The sequence below is a fragment of the Emydura macquarii genome, unplaced genomic scaffold (assembly GCF_026122565.2).
Source record: "Emydura macquarii macquarii isolate MOO-44397 ecotype Brisbane River unplaced genomic scaffold, CSIRO-AGI_Emac_v2 contig_2863, whole genome shotgun sequence".
NCBI lineage: Eukaryota > Metazoa > Chordata > Testudines > Chelidae > Emydura > Emydura macquarii.
In genome coordinates, this window is record NW_027133000.1 from 5,128,211 (window position 1) to 5,155,834 (window position 27,624).

The 27,624-nt window shown below is 37.7% G+C and overlaps 1 long non-coding RNA gene across 1 annotated transcript in view; it reads left to right on the plus strand.

Moving 5' to 3' along the window:
* The first annotated feature begins 12,676 nt into the window (after positions 1-12,676).
* LOC137166490 (uncharacterized) overlaps positions 12,677-27,624 on the plus strand; it is a 50,095-nt gene continuing 35,147 nt past the window's right edge. Inside the window, exons 1-2 of the long non-coding RNA XR_010923712.1 lie at positions 12,677-12,775; positions 14,224-14,350. This is a non-coding gene — a long non-coding RNA (uncharacterized lncRNA). The remainder of the gene's footprint in view (positions 12,776-14,223; positions 14,351-27,624) is intronic.

Genomic DNA, 27,624 nt, shown 5'->3' on the forward strand with positions numbered 1-27,624 from the left:
TATAGTGTAACTTCTACTTAAAGGTCTAACTAATATCTTAGTGTTAACTCTGTTATGTTCTGTGGCTTCATATATTTTTCCTATCAGTGGTTATCATTTCAACAGAAAAAAAAAAGATTTTGTTTTATTTTGCCAAGTCAATGCAAGGAGCATATTTGTGTTGTTACTGTTGCTCAGCAACTGTGATCTTCTCACTAGGTCTGACAGTTGCTTTCTCTTCAGGAGAGCAGAGATACATTGATCCTCAAAGCATTATCAGATCTTGTCACACACACTTTCAAAAGCTGATAACATCTAATAATCTTACTCAAGACTCATTTTACACATCGTTGAACTTTTACAGTTAAACTTAGAAAAAATGCATTGTCTAGTTAGGTGTGTGTGTGGCAAGGAAGGGAGCTAAGTAGTTTCAATAATTAGACCATTTCATTAAAAAATGTGTGTTTTTAAAGAGGGTTGTCAATTTGTATGTATTCTAACTCCGTCGCATACAAGGATATTCTGTGTCCCATATAAAGGCCTTGGACTCTCATTAATTTCTAAACCAAAGTTACTTCACATATTGTTCCATAGATGACCATTAAGGACTATCTAAGCTGTAATTTCATAGGTGCCCGTGTGCCTCCACTTTTGATCAACAGTATAACATGACCCTGAGAATAAAAATGTAGGGATATCATATGGGATGACATATGAAACACCAAACACTAAATTATGTTACCCTTACTCACATTATATAGTGGTTACTCAGATAAGTTGAATATTGAACTCAATGAACACTGCATAACATGAATAAAGATGGAAGAATCAGGCCCTCATTTAAAATATAAATAATAAGCAATTCTTGAAATAAAATGTTAATCTAACATAAAGACCTTTCATCTCCTCTTGTACATCTTCATCGTCCCTTGTAATACTTACACAAGGTTAGATTAATGTTATAGCATAAATGAGCCAAACTCATTTAGTTCTGGCTGTATGTTGAGGCCCCATCCATGGCTTCTAAAATGGCTCCTCCTTCCCTCTCTGCAATCGACATTTATTAAGACATTTTGGACTGCATTTTTAAAGGGCCCTCCATGCAGCCTCTAAAACCAGATCTGCAATTATTCATGTTGAAGTATGGGTATATGTGCAGTTTTTCAACTTGTTATTTTGCTCATGTGAAAGGTGTGATGAGCTACAAGTTTCTGGCCTTTGCATGAGTGGGATATAAATGCAAGTATACCATGAACACAAATGAAAGGTTTAATGTATATAAGTACTATTCTCATAGAGTGAAATTCAACCACAGTGAGGGGAGCTAGCACAAGGCTACCTACACTTTTCAAGCCCCATATGTAGGCTGTGCTGGGCCCAGAGTTCCACAGGCAGGAGTGGCTGCCCATCACACATCCCCTGAGCACTGCAGAAAGAGTCTCTGTGCTGCCTCGCATAGTTTGAGGCGAGCCAGGAAGTGGTGCCAATGGCTCCAGTATCCTGCACAACTGGTACGAAGAGACTGCAGCTGTTGTTTACAGCCCATAAACTTTAATAGCAGCCTTTCACTCTAGCCCTAGGATGGAGTTGTAGGTTCCATCTTTCTAATCATGTTGCACTCCAGCTACGAAGAACCGGAAATACTCAGGCTTTATGCAAGTAGAAACAACAGACCTTAGTGTGCTCAGTGTTTTGTTCTTGCCCAAAATTTTGGTTACTGTTAGATGTTTTCATAGGTCGTCTTGAAATGCACATGATTTTGTTGATACAAAGAAAAACTCTGATTATTCCTTTTCACCTCCGAGGGCTGTAGTCTAGGGTGGGATGGTGCCTTAAGTATTTTACATTCAAGCAAAAGGGAGAATGAAAGGGTAAAGTTTTCAATGTCTTACAAAAAATTGAATAAACTGCACTTTAAAAAACAGCAGGTAACAACTGAAATGGGAAAAGTCAACCAAGCCACAAAATGGCTCACCCTGCTAGCTGTGGCGGGGCTTTGGTAGGGGCAGTAGCAGTGAAGACACTTCTAGTGGGGAGAAGGGAGATCTTGGCCAGAAACCATGGAGATAGTGTTTTACGTGCTCCCTCATTCCCCTGCCCTTCACCTATGTGAGGTGGGCAGCTGTTTCACCATTCCTTTTTCCCCTCCTTATTTTGCAAATGCATGAGGGGTAGTGTGGGTCCCCTGCTGCAGCTGGGTCCAGGCCACTGCTGCTGTCACTGGGTGGTAGGGGTGATGCAGGCATGAGTGATTGCTCCTCTCTGGTGGTTGGGGAGTGGGATGATACAGTTTGTTTCCCCTATGAGGAAACCATTACAGGCTCCCTGATTCAGTCCCACTCTTTCTCTAGTCGTTGGATCTTTGGTGATGCTTGGGGCTAGGGCGATGGCCAGTTTTGTGATCTAAAAGAGGGTTTTTCCCATATGGCGAAACTAGCTAGATGTGACCATCTAGTGTCACTTCCCATATAACACAGGCCACATAACTTCCCTAAAATAATTACTAGAGCATCTCTGTTAGAAAAACATCCAATCTTGATTTAAACATTGCCAGTGATGTAGACTCCACCAGGACTCTTGGTAAATTGTTCATTGGTTAATTATTCTCTCATAATCAGTTGAACAACCGCAAACAAAGAGTAACTATTAATGGAATGATGTCAGATTGGAGGAAGGTTTTAAATGGGGTTGCACAGGGATCTGTTCTGGGTTCAGTGTTACTTAATATCCTTATTAATGACCTGGATGTCATTAACAGGAATAGAGAGCACGCTGATCAAATTGGCAGATGATACGAAGCTAGGAGGGGTTGCTAAAATTTTGGAGGACAGAGCTAAAATTCAAAGGGATCTTGATAAATTGGAGTCCTGGGCTATTGACAACAAAATGAAATTCAACAAAGACAAATGTAAGGTGCTACACTTAGGGAAGAAAAACTAAATGCACAAATACAGAATGGGGGATAACTAGTTTGGCAGCAGCAGTGCTGAGAAGGATGTGGGAGTTGTGGAAGATCACAACCTCAACATGAGTCAACAATTGATGCTGTTGCCAAAAAAGCAAATGCAATTTTGGGTTGCATTAGCAGAGGCATATCATGCAAGTCACAGGAGGTGATAGAGATGCTCTACTTGGTGCTGGTTAGGCCTGTATGGGACTACTGTGTCCAAAATTGGTCACCAATGTACAGAAAGGACATAGAGAAACTAGAAAGGATCCAAAGGTGAACAACAAAGATGATCAAAGGGATGGAACACAAGCCATATGAGCAAAGGCTGAAGGAACTGGGTATGTTTAGTTTGGAAAAGAAAAGATTAGGGAGGGACATGATAGTGGTCTTCAAATACTTGAAAGGCTGCCATAAAAAAGATGGAGAAAAATTGTTCTCTTTTGGCAAAGAAGGCAGGACAAGAGGCAATGTGTTCAAACACAGTATAGCAGATATAGATTAAAGCTCAGGAAAAACTTCCTAACTGTAAGAACAGTAGACTAATGGAACAGACTGACTAGGAAGGTTGTGGAAACTCCTTCAGTGGAGATTTTCAAAAGGAGGCTGGACAGCCATCTGTCTTGGATGGTTTAAACAAAACAAATCCTGCTTCTTGGCAGGAGGTTAGATTAGATGGCCCTTGCAGTCCCTTCTAGCCCTATAGTTCTATGATTCTATTAAAAATGTATGCCTTATTTCTAGTCTTAATTTGTCTAGGTTCAATTTCCAGGCATTGAAGCATGTTATACCTTTCTCTGATAGATTGAAGAGCCCATAACTAAATAGCTATTCCCCATGTAGGTTCTTATAGACTGTAATCAAGTCTTAACTTTCTCTTTGTTAAGCTTATTAGATTGAGCTCCTTAGATCTGTCAGTATATGGCAGATTTTCCAATCCTTTAATCATTTTCATGGCTCTTCTGTGAACTCTCCAATTTTTCAACAACCTTCTTGAATTGTGGACACCAGAACTGGACACAGTATTTCAGCAGTTGTTGCACCAGTGCCAAGTATAGAGGTTAAATAACCTCTCTATTCCTACTCCAGATTCAAGTGTTTATGCATACAAGCATTGCATTAGCCCTTTTGGCCACAGTGTTACACTGGGAATTTATGTTCAGCTGATTATCCACAACTATCCCCCAAGTCTTATTCAGAGTCACTGCTTGACAGGATAGAGTTCCTTGTTCTGTAAATATGGCCTATATACTTTGTTCCTCAGCGTATACATTTTCATTTATCTATATTAAAATGTATATTGTTTGCTTGCACCCAGTTTCCCAAGAAAACCAGATTGCTCTATATTTAGTGATTTGTCCTCTTCATTATCCCCCAATATTTGTCATCTTCAAATTTAAATCAGTAATGATTTTATGCTTTCTTCCAAGCCATTGATAAAAATTTTAAATAGCGTAGGGCCAAGAACATATCGCTGCAGTACCCCACTAGAATCACATCTGTTCTCTGATGATTCCCCATTTACAATTACATTTTGAGACCTAGCAGTTAGCTAGTTTTTAATCCATTTAATGTGAGTCATATTAATTTAAATCTTTCTAGTTTTTTTTTATCAAAATATCATGTGGTATTAAGTCATATGCCTTACAGAAGATTAGTGCATCAATACTATTACGTTTATCAACCAAATTTGTAATCTCAGAAAAAATATCAAGTTAGTTTGACAGGATTTATTTTCCATAAACCCATGTTGATTGGTATTAATTATATTACCCTAATTTAATTCTTTATCAATAGAGTCCCCTATCACCTGCTTCATTATCTTGTCTAGGATCAGTGTCAGGCTGACATGCCTATATTTACCCACATCATCCCATTTACCTTCTGAAATATTAGTACAACATTAGCTTTCTTCCAGTCTTCTGGAACTTCCTCAGTGTTTCAAGATTTATTGAAAATCACTGTTAATGATCCAGTGAGCTTCTCAGCCAGCTCTTTGAAAACTCTAGAATACAAGTTGTCTGAACCTGCTCATTTAAAAATGTTTAACTTTGCTGCTGTTAATATCCTCCTGAGATACTAGTGGAATAGAATAACTTTTATCATCGTCATATTATAAGACTACATCCTCTGTTTTTTCAGTAATACGGAACAGAAATATGTATTGAACACGTCTGCCTTTTCTACATTATTACTGATAATTTTACCATTTCCATCTAGTGATGGACTAATGACATTGTCAGGATTCTTTTTGTTCCTAATATACTTTAAAAACTCCTTATTGTCCTTAGCTCTGCTGGTCATAGATTTTTCCTTGTATCTCTTTGGCACAATTCCTAGCTACTGATTTATATTAATTACTATCAAAGTTCATCTTTCTTCCATTTGTTATGTATTTTTTTATTATTATTATTTTATAGCTGCCTTCACTTCTCCTGTAAACCAGGTTGGTTTTTTAACTAACAAAGCCTTTTTTCTTGATTGTGGGATTGTGGGTTTTGGGGCATCTAGTAAAGCATTCTTAAACAATTCTAAATTATCATTTTCTGATTAAATACTTCCACCAGCTGATCTGGCTCATAATTGTTTTCAGCTTTGTGACATTGGCCCTTTTAAAGCACCAACTATATATATCACTCATTTAGACTTAATTCTGTTTGTACATTATAAATGTGATCAAGGCATGATCACTTGTACCTAAGCTACCTTTATTTTTCAATTCTTTGATCAGAATCTTTGTACCTGATTCATCCAAGTATTATTCCAAGTTATGCCAGTGTAGTTCCATGGAGTTATATCAGCATAAAACTAGAGTAACAGAGAGAATAAGGCCTCTTATGTCTGGCCCCTAGATAGGAATGCAATGAGGTTGGAAGACAAGAAGCTCTTTATAGGCTTTTCCCTCTTGCACACCTACCCGGGGCAAAACACAAGCTTGACCCAAATATTATCCATTTCACTCCAGTTTTAGAAAAATACATTTGTTTTCTCAAAAGGAAAGAACAATATTTTTAAAAGTGAAACCAAGTTTTTGGGGAAAAAACAGCTAACTTGAACACCTTTGTATTTTTATGTCTATATTTTCAGAAGAAAAATTGGTATTTCCTGTTTATTTGAAAGCAACCTGTTCTATGTATGCTCTTATTGTGAGAAAGAGGCACTCTTCTTTTGCCTATGAGGACAACGATGAGAGTTTTTATTTCTAGCAAAATAATCAAGATACATGCTCACTGGTCCCTGGTCAAACCATTGGCAAACTGCCTAAAACATATTGTTCTGGCACTTCTAGGGAAAGGTTTCCCTATAATCATTTCTATTTTAGTCTGTGCATCATCCAAAGAATGTCATCCCTATTTAAGTGTATGAGAGTAGAGTCCAGTTAACCTTTTTTATGCACTATCAGCTACCACAAAGATTAGGAAAGATTTGGATTAAGTTTTAATTATGGGGTACAGTGCAACTGCCCCATTGGTAAGGTTACAATGGACCTCCATTTAAAGCTGAGTTTTCAAACTTCTCTAAAATTCACATTCAATTCTAGTCAGGTTCTTATACCACCCTCATCACTTTAGTATCTTAGCATGTTCCAATAGCGCATTAAGCAGTGTGGCAAACGTCTCTCATGGGTGGTTTGTTGTTTACATAGTCAGGTCAGCCTGAAAATTACCAGGCCAGTCCATGTTTTGGGGTGGTCGACCTTGTTATGCAAATCGGGGGCCATTTAGTAAAGGTGTTACTGAACTACAATCTTCCAAAGAACTGTTTAAATTTTTTAAACTTTGTTATAATGTTTTTCTGTGTAGAGATAAGAGCAAACCCATGGACAGGATCACATTAGATAACTGAGAGCTGCATGTGTTCACATCTAGAAGATCTAGGACAAAACCTAGGTCTCTAATATGGCAGAGATAATGCACATCAGCTAAGGTACACTTTCTTTAAAAATAATTTTTCCAAACCTGATTTGCCCTAGGCAGTGGTTGTACACAATGGACTCTCATTATAGTAGAATGCAATGCCATCCACAGCCTCAAAAACAACTCTGACATTATAATCAAAGAGGCTGACAAAGGAGGTGTGACAGTCATCATGAATAGGTTGGATTACGAACAGGAAGCTGCTAGACAACTCTCCAACACCACATTCTACAGGACACTGTCCTCTGATCCCACTGAGGAATACCAAAAGAAACTACACCATCTACTCATGAAACTCCCTGAAGAAGCACAGGAACAAATCTACACAGATACACCGCTAGAGCCCCGACCAGGGATGTTCTATCTGCTACCCAAAATCCACAAATCCTGGAATCCTGGACGCCCCATCATCTCAGGCATTGGAACTCTTACAGCAGGGCTATCAGGCTATGTGGACTATCTCCTCAGGCCCTACACTACTAGTACTCCTAGCTATCTTTGGGATACCACCAACTTCCTGAGAAAATTACAATCCATTGGTGATCTTCCAGAAAACACTATCCTAGCCACTATGGATATAGAAGATCTCCACACCAACATTCCACACAAAAATGGACTACTAGCCATCAGAAACAGTATCCCCAATAATGCCATAGCACACCTGATAGCTGAACTTTGTGACTTTGTCCTCACCCACAACCATTTCAGATTTGGACATGATTTATACCTTCAAGTCAGCAGCATGGCTATGGGTATCTGCATTGTCCTACAGTATGCCAACATTTTCATGGCTTACTCAGAACAACGCTTCCTCAACTCTCATCCCAAAGTGCCCCTCCTCTACCTACTCTACATGGATGACATTTTCATCATCTGGATCCATGGAAAAGAGTCCCTTGAAGAATTCCACCGGGATTTCAACAATTTTCACCCCACCATCAACCTTAGCCTGAACTAGTCCACAGAAGAAATCCACTTCCTGGACACCACAGTTCAAATAAGTGATAGCCACATAAACACCACCTTATACCGAAAACCCACTGACTACTATACGTACCTACATGCCTCCAGCTTCCACCCAGGACACATCACACAATCCATTGTGTACAGCCAAACCCTAAGATACAACTGTATTTATTCCAATCCCTTAAACAGAGACAAACACTTACAGGATATCTATCAAGCATTCTTAAAACTACAATACCCACCTAGGGAAGTGAAGAAACAGATTGACAGAGCCAGACAGGTATCCAGAAGTCACCTACTACAGGACAGACCCAACAAGGAAAACAACAGAACGCCACTGGCCATCACCTACAGCCCCCAGCTAAAACCTCCCCAACGCATTATCAAGGATCTACAACCTATCCTGGAAGATGTTCCGTCACTCTCACAAACCTTGGGAGGCAGGCCAGTCCTTACCTACAGACAACCCCAACTTGAAGCAAATACTCACCAGCAACTGCACACCATACAACAGAAACACTAATGCTGAAACATATCCTTGCAACAAACCCCGTTGCCAACTCTGCCTGCATATCTACTCAAGTGACATAATCATAGTTCCTAACCACATCATCCACACCATCAGGAGCTCGTTCATCTGCACATCTATTAATGTGATATACGCCATCATGTGCCAACAATGCCCCTCTGCCATGTACATTGGCCAAACTGGACTGTCTCTACGCAAAAGAATAAATGGACACAAATCAGACATCAAGAATGGTAACATTAAAAAATCAGTAGGAGAGCACTTCACTTTCCCTGGACACTCAGTAACAGACTTGAAAGTTGCCATACTTCAACAAAAAAACTTCAAAAACAAACTCCAGCGTGAAACTGCAGAGCTGAAACTCATGCAAACTTGACACTATCAGACTAGGTCTGAATAGAGACTGGGAGTGGTTAGCCCACTGCAAAAAATAATGTTCCCTCTTTTGGCATTCACACCTTCTCATCAGTGGTTGTGAATGGGCCTCATCCACCCTTGTCCTCCTCACTGTGATGTAACTCACCCATCCTTGCATGTGTATATATACCTATCAAACTGAAGTTTCCACTTCATGCATCTGTCGAAGTGGGTTTCTGCCCACGAAAGCTTATGCCCAAATAAATTTGTTAGTCTTTAAGATGCCACAGGACTCTTGTTATTATAGTAATGGTGTTCAATGAATGAGACAGAAGCTGCAGGAAGAAAAGAGTTGGTCCTGTTGTTAAGGCAATGGCCTGGAACTAGGTGCCGTCCTGTGTTTTATCTCAGATCTTTGGTGAGATGCTGATCAAGTCACTTAAGCCATTTTTTGGGGGTTGCGGGGGGAAACATTCAGAAGCCTGTGTAGAAAACCTTCCCACCTCTGTGAGACTCAAGAAAAATGGTCCTCTAGTTAAGGCAATTGATTGGGATTCAGAAAACCACCATTCATTCCTGGTTCAGCCATAGACTTCCTGAGTAATCTTAGCCAAGTTGCTTAATGTCTCAGTCTATGGGATATTTTGGCTCTTTGGGGGTATGACCAGCCTATTTTGCCATGTTTAGCATTCAGGAGCAGCAGTGTTGGCTGGGTTTGGAGGTGAGAAACGTTTTAAGGATCCGAGTGGCTTTATAATTATCCCCGGTGGTCCTCCAGATAGACGCCTCAGGAGGTTCCTGATTGTGGAGAGTGAACGGGTTGTGGTGATTGCATTTTCCCACCTCTGGGAGTAGGAGGTGTTCCAAAGTTTGGGTAAATAAGCCTTTCTCCACGCACTTGACCCTAGTTTGGAGAAGAACCCTTCCCCCACTGTGAGGTATGACAATATTTATTTTATTTTATGGAATGGGGAAATGAAATCCATAGGAGTTAAGTGACCTAAGGGCATGCAGCAAATCAGTGGCACAGTTATAATAGAACCTAGTTCTGCATGTTCAGCATTCTACACACTCAAATTCAAAGATAGTTCTCAGACAGTACCTACCTTCATAGTATCTGCCTGCCTAGAACACTGTCTCACTGAAGGAAAACCAAGAACCTTCAGAAATTTCCCTTATTTATAAAAGCACATTTCAAAACATTTTCCCAAGATTCTAAAAGGTCTGGGTTTTTTTCCATAAATACTTAGTAGCAGAGAAAAGTGCCAGAATACCACTCAACCATAGAAGCTGGAACTAGAGGTGTTCGGGGTGTTGCCACACGGCCTGGATTAAAGTGGTTTCCACTATATACAGGGTTTACAGTTTGGGTCAATTGCTCTCAGCACCACACCTATAAAAATTGTCCCAATACTCTTACACTCAACAGGCAGTTTTCTGATTATTCTACTGAGAATGAAATGTGAAGGACTATACATTTTGCAAGACAGTTATATTATGAGATTTTCAGGTCAGTTTTGCAGATTCAAAAGGTTCTGAAAGCTTGGTTAAACTTTTGGGTAAACATAGAAACTTATGGATGTTTATCTGAACCAAACCCTCTGAGGTTCATTTATCATGCTGCAGAAGAATAATTGTCTGAGCCAGTTCACAACATTTGAAAGAATTATTTCCCCAGCTGCCCATCTGTAACTTTAAAAGTTTCACATTACTATGGAGGCTGATAAATGGGCAAACGTTCCATCGGTGTTATTCAAAGTAGACAAAAAAATAACTCAGTTGAGCCAAATCCTGCCCAAACTACTCTGCAAGTTCCCAGAGTTCAGACAACAGCCCTGAAATGAAATAGCTGTTAACTGGAAAATCATGCTTTTTCCTATTTTTCACCTGCGTAAGTCTGGGTTCTATTGTCTATCCAGCTTTGCAACCATCATGCTCATGTTTGCACATTCCAAATAAGATCCTTTGTAGTTGAATTTGCTCATTTACAGAAACAAAAACTCTAACAGGGCTCTTTCTGTTCTTTCTCCCACCCCACTCTGGGACACCTCTACTTACCTTTGTTGTTTTACAAGAGAACTTTTCTTCTCATATGGACTGTAGCCTGCTGCTCCATCTTGTGACCCAGTGTCCTCTTACTTTGGAGTCCTTCAAGGGTGCTGGCTGCCATTTTCCCCAAAATCATTATGGGGGGCTGCTAAGTAAGGACCATTGCTTCCTCAGCCCATAGAGCATCAAGACAGAGAAAACACTCCCTCTCTTCATAAGTAGAGGTGGTGTGATTTTTTTTTCCTCTGTGGAAATGTTAATGAAACAAAGAAACAAATATTTCATTAAAAAAACCTGAAAACTAAATATGTTTTGGTTTGGGGTTTTTCAACGAAAACTTCACATTTTTCATAGAAAGCAGACATTTTCCATATAAAAAAATTAGTTTGATTGCCTACCCAATTTTCCATCAACACAGTTTTGATGGAAAATTTTCAACCAGCACTCTACATAGTCTCAATAATGTCTAGCATGGTTAATAGGGACAACATCACGTAAAAACGGCAACTCACATTTAGATGGGTTTCTCCACAGAGTTCATGGACTTAATGGATCATGGAAACTATTACTCTCTCCTTCAGCCATGAAGTGGACTCTCCCAATCAAGCTGAGGTACATTGATGAGGAAACCTTGCACTACCACTATCCATGCTTTACCTGTCTACCTGTTAAATGGTTATGTGGGGGCCTTGAACCTCCAGGGCTCCCAAACTGGCACATTTTACAAACACTTAAAATACACAAAGGGTTAAAAAAAAAGCGCTATTGCTTTAAAAATATGCTATCATTCTTAATGCACTCAGCTATTATATGTCAGCATGGGATAAGAACCAGTAAGTAAAACAGTGCAATTGTTATTTGCTTAAAACATCTGAAATGTGGATGAAATCTTTATTGAAAGCGTAATGTCTCACCCCATGCAATGCATATTTTGTGTATTACAGTTTATGGAATGATAGAGCAGCACATGCTTCAGTTTTGTTGTTTATTAATCTGTGTTATAATTTATTGGGGTATGATGTGACTAGACTTAAAGACTACACTTAATTTATGTTTATTCATTTTACATCTTGACATTGCACCCAATAGCTCAGTTATTATTAACTAATCTCAGTGGAGCTTTTTTTTATTACTTGATTTCTTTTTCATGTTTCAGGTGGTTTGTGTGTATATCAGGCAGAGCCTCTACTGCACCAGATAAGCTGCTTTTAATTTATTAAAAGCACATGTCAGTGTGGAAAACTATATACAATATTACTTGAAATATTTATCTAACTTAGCACAGTGTTTACAATTTTAGATACAGGCCTGTAAAAAGGCCATGTCATATTATTAAAAGAAAAGTTTAGGGTACAGATTAGGAATAGGTGAACCAATTAATCTCAATGAGAACCTTTGTGAACTATGAGCCAGTCTTAAAACTTAAAACTGAATTTAAACTAAACTTTTCTCTGGCCCTTATTAGCTTCTGCTGCATCTCCAGAATACCTTGCAAATCATAATAAGATTAATTAAAAAGGTGTCATTTGTGATTCATAATTATGTGCTTCCCTATTTCAACATTGGTTTTATGCTGCCTATCTGATGTCATCCTTCACACATACCCTCTTCTGATCCAGTCTGTGCAGTATAATGCTTTTGTAAGCTAATTCTTTGCAAGGAAACAAAAATCTCTCAGCAGCTGAGCATGCTTATTTGTAATGAATAATAGGAGAAAAGTTTTCACCAGCTGTTTAAATCACACACATACAATGTTTGGGGGGAGGGGAACATGAAAGAAATAAAATTAGCTTGAACGAGTTTCCACCATCTGCAAATCACTAGCAATGAACAGTGATTTTTCATCAGTTATTATGGGCCAGATCTCATTGATTAAAAACCACAAGAGCTCCTCAAGAGTATTGTTTCCTTATTTTCCACCTGCGTGCTTCCCTGTGGACCTCATCACCCTTGACTTTGACAGAACTTGGGAAATCCTAGCTAAGTCTGAGTTAGATGCATCTTGGTGGAGATAGGAGACATACTTATATTGTAAGGTTGTGTTATATAAAGCTGTGTCATTCACTCAGGCAAATATGTGTTCTCTGTTGTAATGCAAATGATGGTATCAGCAAAAAATGCCCCCACCATTTCTTCCCCTTGGGTATGAGATAATTTGATAAGTGTTTTCAAGTTATCTGGAGCAGGAAGAGTCATAAGAATAAATATGTTGTCAGTAGTTTTGAGGAATTTTTGGGCTGTACTCCATTCCAAGTGAGCCAAAATAATATAATAACCAGTATATATTGTGTATAACTGTTTTCTCTCTAGGGGTGTTTGAATTCTGCAGAGATGTCTCCATAATTACAAACAGGACACTGTAGTTGTGCTGAGATTAAACAGACTTTTATGATTAAGGAACCATAAAACAATGGGTAGATATGTTCTTCTTAGTCTTTTTTCCTCTTTAATCAGAGGTGTTAACACTACAAATAACTGAAAATCACTGTACAGTCACGTTAAAGGTTTTTTTAAATGTTTGCAAGTGTGTCATGAAGCTCGAATTTCTAAGACATTAACAAAAGGAACCACAAGGAGGGTTGACTTGCTTGTATTCTGGTTTCCTTTAAGAGTTTCAGGATCATGTTTTCAAAGTTAGCTACAGAAACTCTCATACATCCATGTATATTGTTCATCCATATGTCTGACGTATGCACACAAATCAATGTATTTGTGTGCACCCATGGCCAACTGGGGTATATTGCAATTATAGTGCATTGGAGATTTGCAAATCTAGATTAGGCATATGTAAATATATTCATGCACCTAACTTTGACAATTGAGTCTTCCTTGTATATATCATAGCTAATTTATGATGACTTTAACAACCAGAATATAGTGTACTTTGTTCAAGAAAGAAAGAGTGTGGAAGTGGGCAGAGAATAATGTTTTGTTCCTCCTATCCTTTGTCTTGTCTAGTTAGACAGTTAGGCCCAGACTCTCAAAGGTATTTAGGTGCCTAACTCTCATTGATTTCAATAGGAGTTAGGTGCCTTATATACCTTTTTCAGGATCTGGGCAATAGCTCTTTTGTGGTAGGGACTATTTCTTACTATGTGTGTGCAGTGCCTAGCAAATGGGCCCTGATTTCCACTGAGACCTCTAGGTATTATTGTAATACAAGTAAATAATAATAATAATCTGTACTATGAATACAAATTATATGTCTTATATATTTGTAGAGCTTTCCTCTGTATTTCATTTTTTCCTGAGTTCCTTTTTCAATTTAGACAGTTATTATTTGTGATAATACAAGCCATTGAATGTGTGATATCCTTTGAGCCAGGTTTGCTGGGATCCATTTAAAGTTACAGGTACTTTTTTAATAGTTTGCATAGGCTGCAACTTATATACAAGTAAAGCCACTTATTGGCTAAATGGACTAAAAAAGTCTCTTTCATGATAATGTATAAAATATGTTAATGGTTAACTGGTTTTAGTAGAGAGAAAGGGCCTGCATCTTATCTTCCTGAAATGCCAAAATTGAGTAAAGCAGGAAAAAAGTCTTGAGAAACTGAAAGCAGCTTCTGCGGATGGTTGGAAAGCATGCAAAGAAAACATTATCAGGTATGACTGTTACACCCTTAAACGCTATTTTTTATTTCAGGATTAGCAATTTGTGGTTTACCAGTGGGATTTCCATGCCCTGCCTCTATTTACATAGTAGATATATTTTGTAAGGCAAAATACCTCAGGTAACATTTATTAATCACACATATCATTTTGTAAAACCAGGCATGCAAAATATTATTGACACCCACAATGTATTTGGAAAAGAATATCGAACTGAGTCATTGTCTTCTACAGCTATTAATATTTGAAAGAATTACATTGAAGTGCTATCTGCCTGTTAACTTGTGTTACACACTATAGTTAACTTTCAGTACCAACTTTATGGAATTTGTTTAAATCAACACACTGAACTATCTTAATATTTGGTGCAATGTCATTAAAGCAAGTGTAATTACACCAGAGGCAAATATGGCCTGCTGTATTTAGGTTCTCTTTCCACCCTTGCAAATGGAGATGTACTTAGCTTGCCAAAGTTATCCATAAAACTTGATAAATATTTTGTGGAAGATGACCAGAGAAATATCTGGAACCACGAGCAAATGTGGGACTGCTAATGCAGTGCATGCTTTTTGTAACATAGACATGGCTTGAACAATCCTGTACTTTGCCTGTATGAAACGAAGTAATAAGGTAATGTTGATGATCAGTATAGCCAGTACAGCTAATTGTCTCCATTTGTGGTTAATTATGAAAATATTGAGATCAAATAACCAAAGTTAGCCAATTTATTGATAACAATCAGTAACAGTATAGTACAGAATTAATATAGTACCATTCCTTCTGGGAAGCAGTTTCCTGCAGTGCTGTTCAGTTCACCTTACCCAAAAGGTGTGCTCCCAAATATATATCCCCCCTCCCCAAACCATTTATATTTATAGCATGATTGCTTACAAGTTAGAAAGAACTTTATATATCACCTAATATCCAACCACCAGTTCGTACGCATTCCTTAACTTGTTGTTCTGTACCTTTCCTTGTTTTGGATACTACATTTCATATCTGTTGCCCAGGAAGGTACCTCTACTAGGATATAGAACAAATGTATCTTGCCTTTGACAGGCTTTATGCTAATGCCAAAAGCTACATTGAGCTTTGCAGAGCATTGTGGGATATATATCTCCTCACATAATTGAGTGAAGTGGACAGAATTGTGAGAAAGAAATAATATAACTTCCCACATGCTAATTATAATACAGTGTTAATATGGTGTGTCCTACACCTAACATATGTATTTGCAAATAGTTGGTAATTGTACTGAAATTTAATGTCATGGGAAGTGAGGTAATATTTTTAGGAGAATAATGGCATGTTTCTACCTTTCCGTTTTCCATTAGATTTCCTAGTGCAGTTTCTAATTTTCGCTACTTTTTAATACTTTTTTAAAAACTACTTATCTTTTGAATGTTTTACTTGTTGTTATATACGGATTATTATTTAGATAGCACCAAAACTCTGTTAGACACTTGAAGAACAGGTAAGCAGACAAAATCCCTGCAATGAGTGATGCAACAAAACCAAGTTATTGAGTGAGTTGTGCTGTTCAGCACTCAGTTTGTTAATTCCAGGAGTGGGGGTGGGTTATTACTTAAGTTTATTACTTTATTAATGTATGTGCATTTTCTCTCTCTCTCTTTCATACACACTCATATGAAGGGGGAGGGACAAGATAAATTGGCATTCTGAAAGAAGTGAGTTGTATGGCTGGATTTGAAAGAGGGTGGGAAGCATTGCAAACTAAATCAGGATGCCATAATACCAAGAATGGGAGGTGGAAATGACTATTAATCCTGCATTAGGGGTGGCAACAGGATATGTGAAAAGAGACAGGGACAGAGAGATAGACAGGAACTGGTTTGTGTAGAGCTTGGAAGCCAAGAAGTAGGAGTTTTTAAATTTGATATGGAAGGTCAAGGGGGTGGGGAGGCAAAGCGATTTGAATAGAGACTGGTTATCATGTCACTCCTACTTCCTTGTTGTTCCACTTCTGCTCACTCTATGGCAATATCAGTTCAGGCCTCTCGTCCAGATACTTGTTTTTAGCTCTAACTATATCAGTTAATTTTTGCCAATTAGTTAAGAATAAGAATCTGGGGATTAGTAACAGGATATATGGAGCCTTTCAACTTCTGCTGTAGGTTACAGTACCATACCCATCCCAGTTCATTAGTGACTGGAATATTTTACTATCTGATAGTTTTTTGGGTGATCTGTGCTAGTTTGGTGGCCTCAGTCCACATCACAAAAAACACCATCAAAACTTTCACTGGATGGCAACTTTGTGGCAGTCTCAGCTGAGACTCAAAGTAAAATGTTGGTCCCACTGAAATCAATGGCAAAACTCCCACTGATTTCAATGGGACAAGAATTTACCCCAAGGACTGAATGGATGAGGACAAGTTCAAGGCACATCAGCAAGGTAGCATGGGGAAGCTCATTCTGCTACTACCTTTGCTGTTGATAAATGGGATCTGTTAATCCAGTGTCTTTCATGAGAATTAAATTCACACAAAATATATACAAGGATAAAAATCCTGTCCTTTTCTTGGCTCATGTGGCCCAGTGAAGAGAGCTAACTGATTTAAAATAAAAAAGAAACAAGTGAAAATTGAAAGCTTAGCCAATTTTACATTCATTAAGTGTGTGGAAGTGCCATATGGAAAAAGGAACTACACTTCTGATTAGTTAACAGGAATGCTGATAGCTTCAAGAGATCTATTATTGCGCAGACATAACTCTAGTGTTAGTGGTCATAGCATCCATGACCTTATTGATGTGAAAGACATTTAAACACTGGTTGTTTAAAAATGGAATGAAACTAATTGAAGAAACAGAAGGCCACTGTCCCATAACTCTCCATCATCAATGGACACTGGATACATACAAGCTATGCAATGTCCTCCCCTTACAGGAAGAAATAGATATTTTTTACCCAGGAGCTAAAAAAAAATTAAGAATTAAAGCAAATATTTGAAAGAGAGTTGAAAATACTATTAATCTACTAAAAATAAACCCCACAATGTTTCCCTTTAATTTTATGATGACAGTGTAGCTGCTGATGGTTGACAGTGGATAAATTCTCCTTCAATCTGCATTGAGAATTTTGACCCCACTATTTTGCTGGGAGAGCAGAATCCTAGCATCAAAACATCCTATGGGAATCTGAAAGGAGAACTCTTGCACACTGTGCCACAAAGAAATACACGTGCTACCCAAGAGCTAATAAAAGAATGACACTGTTTAATCATCAGCTCTTTCTTCTTAACCATCTTTGGTTTAGAAGATATGAAGTGTTTATAAAAAAAAGACAACCAAATGATACCATTGTAAGAAAATTTTTAAAGAAGTCAAATATATTTAGCCTAGGAAAAAAATAATACAGGACAACGTGATGGGATAAATATTGAATATCTTGCTCAGCTTTTATTCATGCCCTACTCAGGTGAACTCCCATGACTTCAGTGAGAATTTGCCTGAGTAAGGACAGATTAAAAACCACCAGCCAAGGAATTTGGAACCCCAAAACAAGTACAAATAAAGGCTAATGATTAGAAATGGCTGAAAAACAAGTCCCGCAAAATACATATAGTTTAATTTTGTTTTGTTTGTTTTTCATCAAAAGTTTGAACTTTTTAAAAAAACTTCTGAGTAGTTCTAGTAATGATGTAAGAGCGGGGAAAGGACTGTTCATAATGGACAGTGGTAGTAAATCAAGAAGCAGTTGGGCATAAGTTCAAAAGAAACACATTTAGGGCCAGATTCACCGGTAAACCCCAACTGCTTTTCTTTGGTGATGCAAAAGGGCCTTAAACTCAGTTTTAATCAGTCAGTTAAACCAGGTTTACAGCTGTTTTGTATCTCAGCGACACAAAGCACTTGGCGCATGCCAGTGAATATGGCTTTTTATGTGGTTAATAGGGGAACACTTTTTGGTAAGGACAATCACATTACAATCATATGTTAATGATACAATGGTGAATGAGCACAATTGTATTTTCTTCTATAAAAAAAAAATTCTGTAACTTTCAGGTCACGTGAAAGTGGTGGGGTCACTAATACTATCAAGAATATATGTGGTGCAGTCAGGTGCTGTGCAATCTTCCCCACACAGCTCTGCCAGTGCAGCTTATTCTATTACAGTCTCACACTCCTGAATAAAGACTGCTTGGCATGTAAACTTGTGCAAAGCTGTATCCAGTAGTTTTATGATATGGACAAATGTCCATAAGGGACTAGGCTGAGACCACCAACCAGTTTATTTTCATTTGTGATTTCGGACAAATCCAGATCTCCCCATGTGAAAGTCTTATTCATTAAAACACTGCACCTGATTACCAAGTCTTCAATACTAATTGACATTTTTAACTTAATTTAATTATGTTTTCTTTCCATAACTTCTTAAATATCCATCAGCTTCAATTAACCCATTAATAAAGCTAATCTCCTTTTCTTGAATGGTTAAAATATATTCTAAATATTTACTTTCATTAGTTACTACAGATTATACAAATTATAGATTTACAAATAATTTCCATTATACTTCCAACAGCTACCTTATTTATGGTTTTAGATTTTTTGATCGAGTGGTATTTGTCCTATAGTACAGCCAAGTTGGGTCAGTATTATGCAATACGCCCATAACACCATGCACACTCCTGTAAGTAGTAAACTTCTATATCATCTTGTTGTTTATTAAGGTCAGATTCTGCTACTCTTACTTAACATGGAGTAATAATGTATGTGGTCAGTAGCCCTATTGAAATGAGAGTGGCGGAATCTAGGTCTAAGCAATTTCGGATCCAGTATTGCCTGTACAGTTCATGTTTCTTAGTTCACCCCACAAAACTGTAGAAATTACTGTCACTGTTACCTGTGACTTATGTAACAGTGAGAGAATTGTGTTAGCACACTTGGTACGCCAGACATCTAGGTGTGTAATATGCAATACCAAAACCTTTAATACTGTGGGGTTTAAACAACACTAGTTACTATTATCTTGTGATCCCCTATAGGCAAAAACAAACTAAAAATTTTACACTTACAGTCTGAATATGCAACTAGCTTCTGCCAACCATCTATTTCCATACCTTTAAATGCTTACATTTTAAAACATTAACTTTCCTTAGTATTCGTACAGTTCATAGTGGCAACCCTTAACGTAAAGTGAATTATTATTTCTGTTGGTATATATTTATATAAATAAAATGGGGGCAGATTTTCAGCCTTGATATGGTGCAAAGGAAATGGAAACCTTTACTGTGTCCGTTGCCAAGGATACCCTCCAGCATGGCATAGCCAGCAGAGATGGCTTCTCTGCTTCCCTCCTCATAGGCCATGTTGTAGGGAAATGACAGGGGATGTGTCAGGGCAAGGAGAGGGAGTGGTTAGAACAGGATATGCTCTGGCTGTTCTCAGCTAGTAGTAGGTCCCTAGGGAATAATACCCAGCTATCATCTCTAACATACAGCAGGACTGAGACTGGGGCAATCTCAGGGAGCTGTATCTGGCTCTTTGACAGAGCCCTGACATCTCTCATGCACACACACACACACATAACACTGCACACAATGTAAGATGAATGCGGTAGAGAATCTGGCTCTATAAATCTAAAATATCAATTAATTCAGGTTATCTGGTGTGAATTGTCAAAACTATGTGCCAGTTATTTGTACAAAAATACGGCTTTTGCACTGGGGAAAAAATCATGGAAACACTTAAGGTCATTAATTTTCCCATGATGTTTGACTGAGCATGTGATCTTTTGGCCAGGAAAATTCTTGAAGTTCTGTAGTTAGTAACACTTCTCCAAGAGACTGTCATAATCTTACTTTAGACACTGAATCACAGATGTTTACTAAATCATCATCACACACTCTGGCTTCTAAGACTTGCACAGGAATGAGTTCAGTAAGACTCATTTCTTGAATGGCCTTTTCTGATAGCAGACACCCCATGTATAAATTCCCCCAGGCATTTTCCTTCAAATGTGTTCAAATTAAGATGCTTGATTAATTGACTCCAGTGAAGAGACTACGTCAAGCAAAGTTCATATGGAAAGAATAAGCAGCTGGACACATGGTCACTTTCTCTCAAGCCTTATTAGTTAATTTTGGCATACGATTTCATACAAACTTCAGTACCAAAGTATATTCACTAACTTATCTTTAATATAGATAATACTTTCATAGTTGATGTATGTGTGAAATAAATTATATTTAGGGCCTAATTCTAATCCCACTGAAGTCTGTAAGAGCTTTGCCTTTGACTTCAGTAGGACCAGGATTTAGCCATAGTGATGTCCTCTTTAAAAGTACAGACTTTTCTTACTTAGTTCTATTGGAACTAAGCAGGGTGGTTTTCATAATGCATATCAGATATGTATTTTTATTCCAGCAGACTTAAAAAAAAAAAGAAAAAGAAACAGATTAAAATTGAGGAAAGTTTGTTGGCTGATGTTCTGAATCACTCATATAGAATATAATTTGACTGAAAACTGTGGTTTTGTGCTTTTTAAAGGAAATTATGTCACTAACATTCAAGAGGCTGGTTGGATACTGCCAACAAATTTTCTTTTCTTTTTTTAAAAGAGTCCCAAACTGAAAGAAGGCAAAGCTCATGGTACTTTTGTATTAGTTTCCTCTTTTGCATTTCTTCTGTTTGCTATAAGTAGGCCCTTCTCCCCTCCCTTTTTTTAGTTCTTAAAAGATGGGTAATGGTATATCATATCCTCTACATTGCAAGTTAAAGTTCAGTCCATGCCCTTAGTCATTGAAAATCATTTGCTTCTGCTTCAGAAAAGGATTAGACATTTACATGAATAATAATATTTTCATTTATGGGAGCTGGGAAGAGATATGTAATATCAATCCACATGCTTCTGGACATCAGCTAACTCCTAAATACAGGGGCAAGGGAGACTCTTTTCCACATTACTGCATGACTATCTACCATATGGTTTTATCCATTCTTCTGAAACACATGCTACTGCTACTGTAGGAGACAGAATACTGGGCTAGATGGACAATTGGTCTGATCCAGTATGGCAATTACTGTGTTCCTATGAAGACAAGTCAGTGACTTGAGGGAAGTGCAGATCTAGTTTCTAAGGGACAAGGAACAACCTTATTTAAAACAGAATCACAGCAGTAATTAGCAAACTCATCTGAGAAGCCAAAAAGAGTATGAAATTTAATGTACCCTCACACTCCTAGATTCTTGCAGGGTAACATGGAGAAATGGGCATTGCTTTTTCCCTGCTAGAACTCTTTTTACTAGAACTCTTTAACTCTTTAGAGCTGTCAATCACTTTTCATGCACGTTAATACCCATTTTTCTCAAATCTCAATACCTGCTTTCCAAACATGTTATGAGTTTTCCTTACTGTTAGAGAGCTTCTTCTGTACTGAATAAGTAATGTAGAAGGATGGATTGTTTTTCTCTGTGCAGATGGCATTTAAGAGTCAAGACTCCTGTTCTGAAATTAAATGTGGTGAGTGAGTTTTGAAAGATCATATTCTGTAAGGTTTAAATTAGCTGAAATTTACCTTGATCTTGACTGAAGGAGAGGATATCTATTTCTGCATTTCTCTGACCCCCCACAACCCTCCAAAAAAGGAAAACATTTTAAATCATTTTAAATATAACATGATTGTGTATATCAAGGAAAGGTTACATTAAAAAAGAGTGTCTCTTAAAAGAATCCACAAAAATATTTAAAAATGCTTCAACTCAAGATAGAGCACTATCTCACTGGAGTAGAGAGTCATATCACAGCTTGAATGGTACCTATTTGAAAAAGGACATCTCTTTCTATTTTGTGTTCACAATTTACTACATTGACTATATTATTTTGAAAGATGCAAAACCAAGGTCATTTTGATTTTGTAATCATAGGAACATGAAAGATTACACTTAACAAGTTTTCCCAGTTTACTTATGACTCTCAAATGAAAAACATTATCTCCCTTTCCCCTTTAAATAATTCTGTGCCTGTAAAATGACAAGGAAAATACAGTAAACCACAGGAGAACTAAACATTAACAATGCATATCTATATTACATATAGATATGCAAAAGCCCACCTTCAGTATTGTGCTACATCATGGTCATCACAAAAACACAGGTCAGAGCTACATCAACACTGCAACAATTCATTGACCCAGATTTTGCGCTTAACAATTCAGTGCATGTTTCACCTAGTGTGAAGCCATATTGGGCTATAAGATCCAGACCTTTAGTGTACAGGAGAAGTGTGTAAGCTACACTGTCACTTAGGATGATGCAGACTGCTCCCACCGATGCACTTGGCCAACTCTGCAGGGTGGTAGGGAAGAGTGACAAGGTCCTAGATCACCTTCTCCTTGTTCTATTGGTAGTGTCTTACACTCCAGGGAGAGGACTTCTTCACTGCTTTATGGGTAGCCAGCCCAAAAAAGCCACAAAGCATAAGCTCCACTCCTAAGAAAGGACCCTGGCTCATGCCTGTTCATGAATGGCTTGGGGCAGTAAGAGGCATTGCCAGGATGTCCCTAACTGCTATTATTCCATTGCTGCCATAATGCTCATAGAGGCCACGGAAGCCTGAGTACAAGTTAGATCAGCCCTTAGAGCTGCTTTAACACAACGCCAGACTGTATTATAAATTGAGTTAAAGACATTAGGAATCCAGTGATTGATGTAGTATTTGGTGTATTATGTTCAATTTCATTCATAAATTAAATTCCAAAAGTCATCCAAATTGTTTTCTTTAAAACATATGAACATTTAAGATCTACCTATTAAAAGTTTACACTGGGTTTGGGTTGTCAGTTGCATTTAGTATGAAATGGAACGTTGAATGAGACCTGGCAACCAAATAATGAAGGTACTGCCAACCTGGTAAGTTTGAGACAAGATATCTGATCTCTTTATTAAGTGTTAGAAAAGAGACATCACATTTCAAACAGAGCATACTTGTTAGTCCTTGTGTGTCAGATCAAAAATACAGAAAGCTAGAGGTCTAAGTATATAAATTACATCTTTTAAAATTATTTAACCAAAAAAGAAGGATGACTAAAATAATTTGTGGGAATTGCTTGACAGTATATTTTCTTTTAGGAAAATCTGGGAATAAAAGCAACATTTATGTAAACTAAGCAGATGTTTATGATTAGTTCTTAGTTAACATCACCCAGCTGGCTAAGGACGATTTTATGGAGGAGAGAGAATTGCAGAATGCCACATGTTTATATAAATCATGAATATGGCAGTCACAATACTGGGACAAGAGTGCTACATTTCCCATTTTAGGTAACCTCTTCAAATCACACCATATAACACTAGAATACACTATACTCCCCAACACAGTATCTGTTTCCAGTTTCCTGTAATGAGTTGATGTGTATCTTTATGCATAAACCAGTATTTTTTTATATTACTATATCTACTGCAAATGTCCATTATGGCACTTTGTGCTAGAATCAGTGGGCACTGAAATATTAGATGCATGTCCTTGTAATTGTATTTGATAAAATATCTTCCTTTGAAAGCTATAAAGTTGTTGATATGCTAATTTAAATATAATTTGCTGCAGGTAACAAGTAATTTTAGTAATATAATATTTCTTCTAAATTCAGCCATTAATTCAGCAGTTGCATTCTGAGTGTGTCATTTTATAATTATTCTTCGTTTCTGAATTAACATTATGAAACATACCTTTACAACTAGAATATTTTGCATCTGATTTATACGAGCTTGTTGCTAACCTCAGATAGTGTATCTAGCATGAAAAATCACTTCCCATGCCTGTGCTCATGTGTTCAGTGATGTATTTTTCAAGAAACCTAGCCCTCTTGTTGCAGGTTACAAATTGAGGGCAAACTTGTCTCCCCTGATCTGCACTGTAGGATCTCAGTTGCATATTACACACTTGAGCACTCACCCTGCAAACATTTATTCACATGCTTAACTTGACTCATGTGAGTGGTCCCACTATACAAAAGAACATATGTGCACAAGCATGGAAAGTGTTTGCAGGATAAGGGCTTTGTTCCTTACACAGAAGTCCAATAGACATCGATAAGAGATCTGTGAACATAAGGAGTGCAGAATATACAATACAAATCTGCATTATAGACCAAAATAGGAAAAATATTCCCTATATTCTTAGACTATTGTAAAGTTCACTGCCTATGTGCTATGAAACACAAACAACATTTTAAATACTAAGGCTGAGGGTTGGCAGATTAGGTAACAATGTTTTAAAAATATGTGGGTTATTACAGAGAATTCTTTCTTGGGTGTCTGGCTGGTGAGTCTTGCTCGCTCAGTGAGCCCGCATGCTCAGGGTTTAACTGATCGCCATATTTGGGGTCGGGAAGGAATTTTCCCCCAGGGCAGATTGGCAAAGGCTCTGGGGGTTTTTCGCCTTCTTCTGTAGCATAAGGCACGGCTCACTTCCTGGTGGATTCTCTGTGCCTTATAAAGTCTTTAAACCGTGATTTGAGAACTTTAATAATCATAGGTTAGAGATTTATTACAGGAGTGGGTGGGTGAGGTTCTGTGGCCAGCATTGTGCAGGAGGTCAGACTAGATGATCATATTGGTCCCTTCTGACCTTAGAGTCTATGAAATAATTTTTCCCATGACAAATACAGCTATAATGGTCATTTTTGTAATACATTCGTTTGAGTCGTGAGATATCTTTCCAAGGACTTAGTATGAGACACATTTATGTAGGAGATACTAAATGTGGAGGGTATTGGATTACAATTTAAATAAAACACTTCAAGCAGGGAGGGGGTTGTTAAATAGCAAAAAACAAAGAAGAGAGAAAAAAACACTTTTTCCTTTATGGAGCATTTTTTTTCTCCAGTAGCTTGTTGTTCATTCCCCAAATTTCATGCACGCACAAGGAATCAAAAATGTTCTGGCTTATAAACTTTGACACCTGAACTGCTGCAAAATAGTTTTGAAAATTAAGAAAATTCTGGAGAAATGAAGATGCCAAGCAATTCTGCACCTCTTTCTGCATCTCGTGGTGTGCAATACCTGTGTGAGCAGCTTTGTACATGGCAGAGTGTGCACAAACCAGGTAAAGAATCATGGATCAAGAAATCATATTGTTAGAGCTCAGCAGATGTTCATAGCTGCACCCATAGTCAGAGTAAACTACTCAAGTTTATAAAGCTACGGCTACTTTCTGAATTACTGCTAGGCACAGTACAATATTTCATTGGAGTGATCATTGTCTAAAAAGGCTGTTCCTGTTCAAAGATATTTCACAGTATTGACTTGGTTATCAAATAATCTAATTTGTAAAGGTATTGAATAGGAATTTCAATAGCCAAATGTTTGTGCAGTTGGATGACCAATATGGCAGTGTTGCAGTGGTGGTGATTTTCTATATCTGTTTTCTATTAAGTCATGGTCTATTCTGCCACCCTCACACACATGGATCAGTAAGAGCCATGAGCCACTGTGTTACTCTCTACCGCAGCAAGAGTGAGGTTTGCTGGTGATTAGACTGTGTCAGCTCCCTGCCACACCAGACTGTCTCCCTCACCAGAAAACTCCTCAAGGCTCTACTAACCTAGACCTTGTCTAGCAGGTAACAGTCATTGAACTCAAGTTCATCCCACTGTGCATTCCCGGAAGATGTTAAATTTGCTGCTCTGTTACAGTCAGCACATCACAGCTTATTAATTTAACTAAGGTAAATACACCCTTCCCTTCAAACACAGGACTACATTGGCTTATAGGAGAAGTAAAACAAGTTTATTTACAAAAGAGCAGGGATTAAGTGATATCAAGTAATAGAGAGAAAGAGAGACAAAGAACTAAAAATGAAAACATGCATCTTAAAGTCTAACATTTAATCTAGCAAGATACAGTCTTTGTTCAAGATGGTTTCTTTTATCCAGTCTCCTTTCCAGCTTTTTACTGGTCAGCCTGGCCACCACCCATCACAGAGATCAAATCACTTGATTTCTTTGTCTCCTGAGATGAAGGATAAAGAGGGATTATCTTGCTGTTCTTTATATTCCCAAAGGGATAGTCTTTGTCTTGTAAATCATGAGGGTCTCCTGGGGATTCAGTCTCCTGTGTCTCTCTAGGGTGCAGAAGCCAAGTTAATTCTTGGTTTCTTGAGTTCAAGATCAGGCTAACCACCTACAGTTTAGCTTGATGGTTTTGTTTACTGCTAATATGTAAATATAGGTAAACACATATTCCTTTCTCTAAGACAGACTTGTTTATTACCTTTAGTTAAGCTAGGTGTCTGGTCTTCAACATGTTCTAGTAACATCATAGAGAGGGAATTCATAACTTCACATATAATTTTAACACACGCACATTGTAATCATATTATTAACCAGTGGATTATTAGCTTTCATATGATACCTCACAAAGCATATTTTGTACAAAGAGTGCAGTATTGTGTAGGGTGTGAATACAGGGGTGCCTAGGGTCAAAAGTAGTACTGTACTCTGAGCAACTGCAGTGACTTCAGTGAGACTACATGAGGAGCAAGATAGTTCAGAAATTTTATAATTAAACCACAAACAGAAATTAGTAGTAGCCAAGTATGAATCAACATCTCAGTATATTGTGTAAATGGCACATCCTTGTATGACAGTTCTAAATATCAGGTCATGAAGTAATGGGATTTATTGTCTGGTCTGAAGAAATATATAATTTATTGGTATGTTCTTTTTTTCTGGACTGAGTAAAAACTGATAGCATATTACATCTGCCAAGATGCTCAGTTTTATAGAAGAACTATAGTAAATTAAAGCAGCTATTGTAGAACACTTGAGACATCTGGATGGAAAATAACTTTTGGGAAGTGCATAGTTATGGGATTAAAGAATTATCATGGTAGAAAAACTGGGTTGAACAATAGAGAGGACTATATTTGCCTCTGAAACTTTTCAAAATCTTTCCTACCAGAAACCAAGGTCCAAAAGAAAACTCTATGATTAAACCACATAATTAACAAACAAATCAAGAATAAGATCCATGACGAAGCCATAGTGATGAAAAAGCTTAAACTCAGCAGAAAAGGCTCTGCCTTAGGCTTTAATACCAGCTGCTGAACCCTCTGTCACATCTGCCCAGCACATCCAGAAGCCCACGATGCACTTGTTACCTACATTATTCTCTCTTCTCCTCACTCCACTCCCCAGTTTTTGTAATTTTGATGTGATATTTGGAAAACAAATTTGTGAAGGTAACTCCAATAGAGTGAGAAAAGATGGAATGCCAAAGATCTGAGCAGATGGTCTTGATTATTG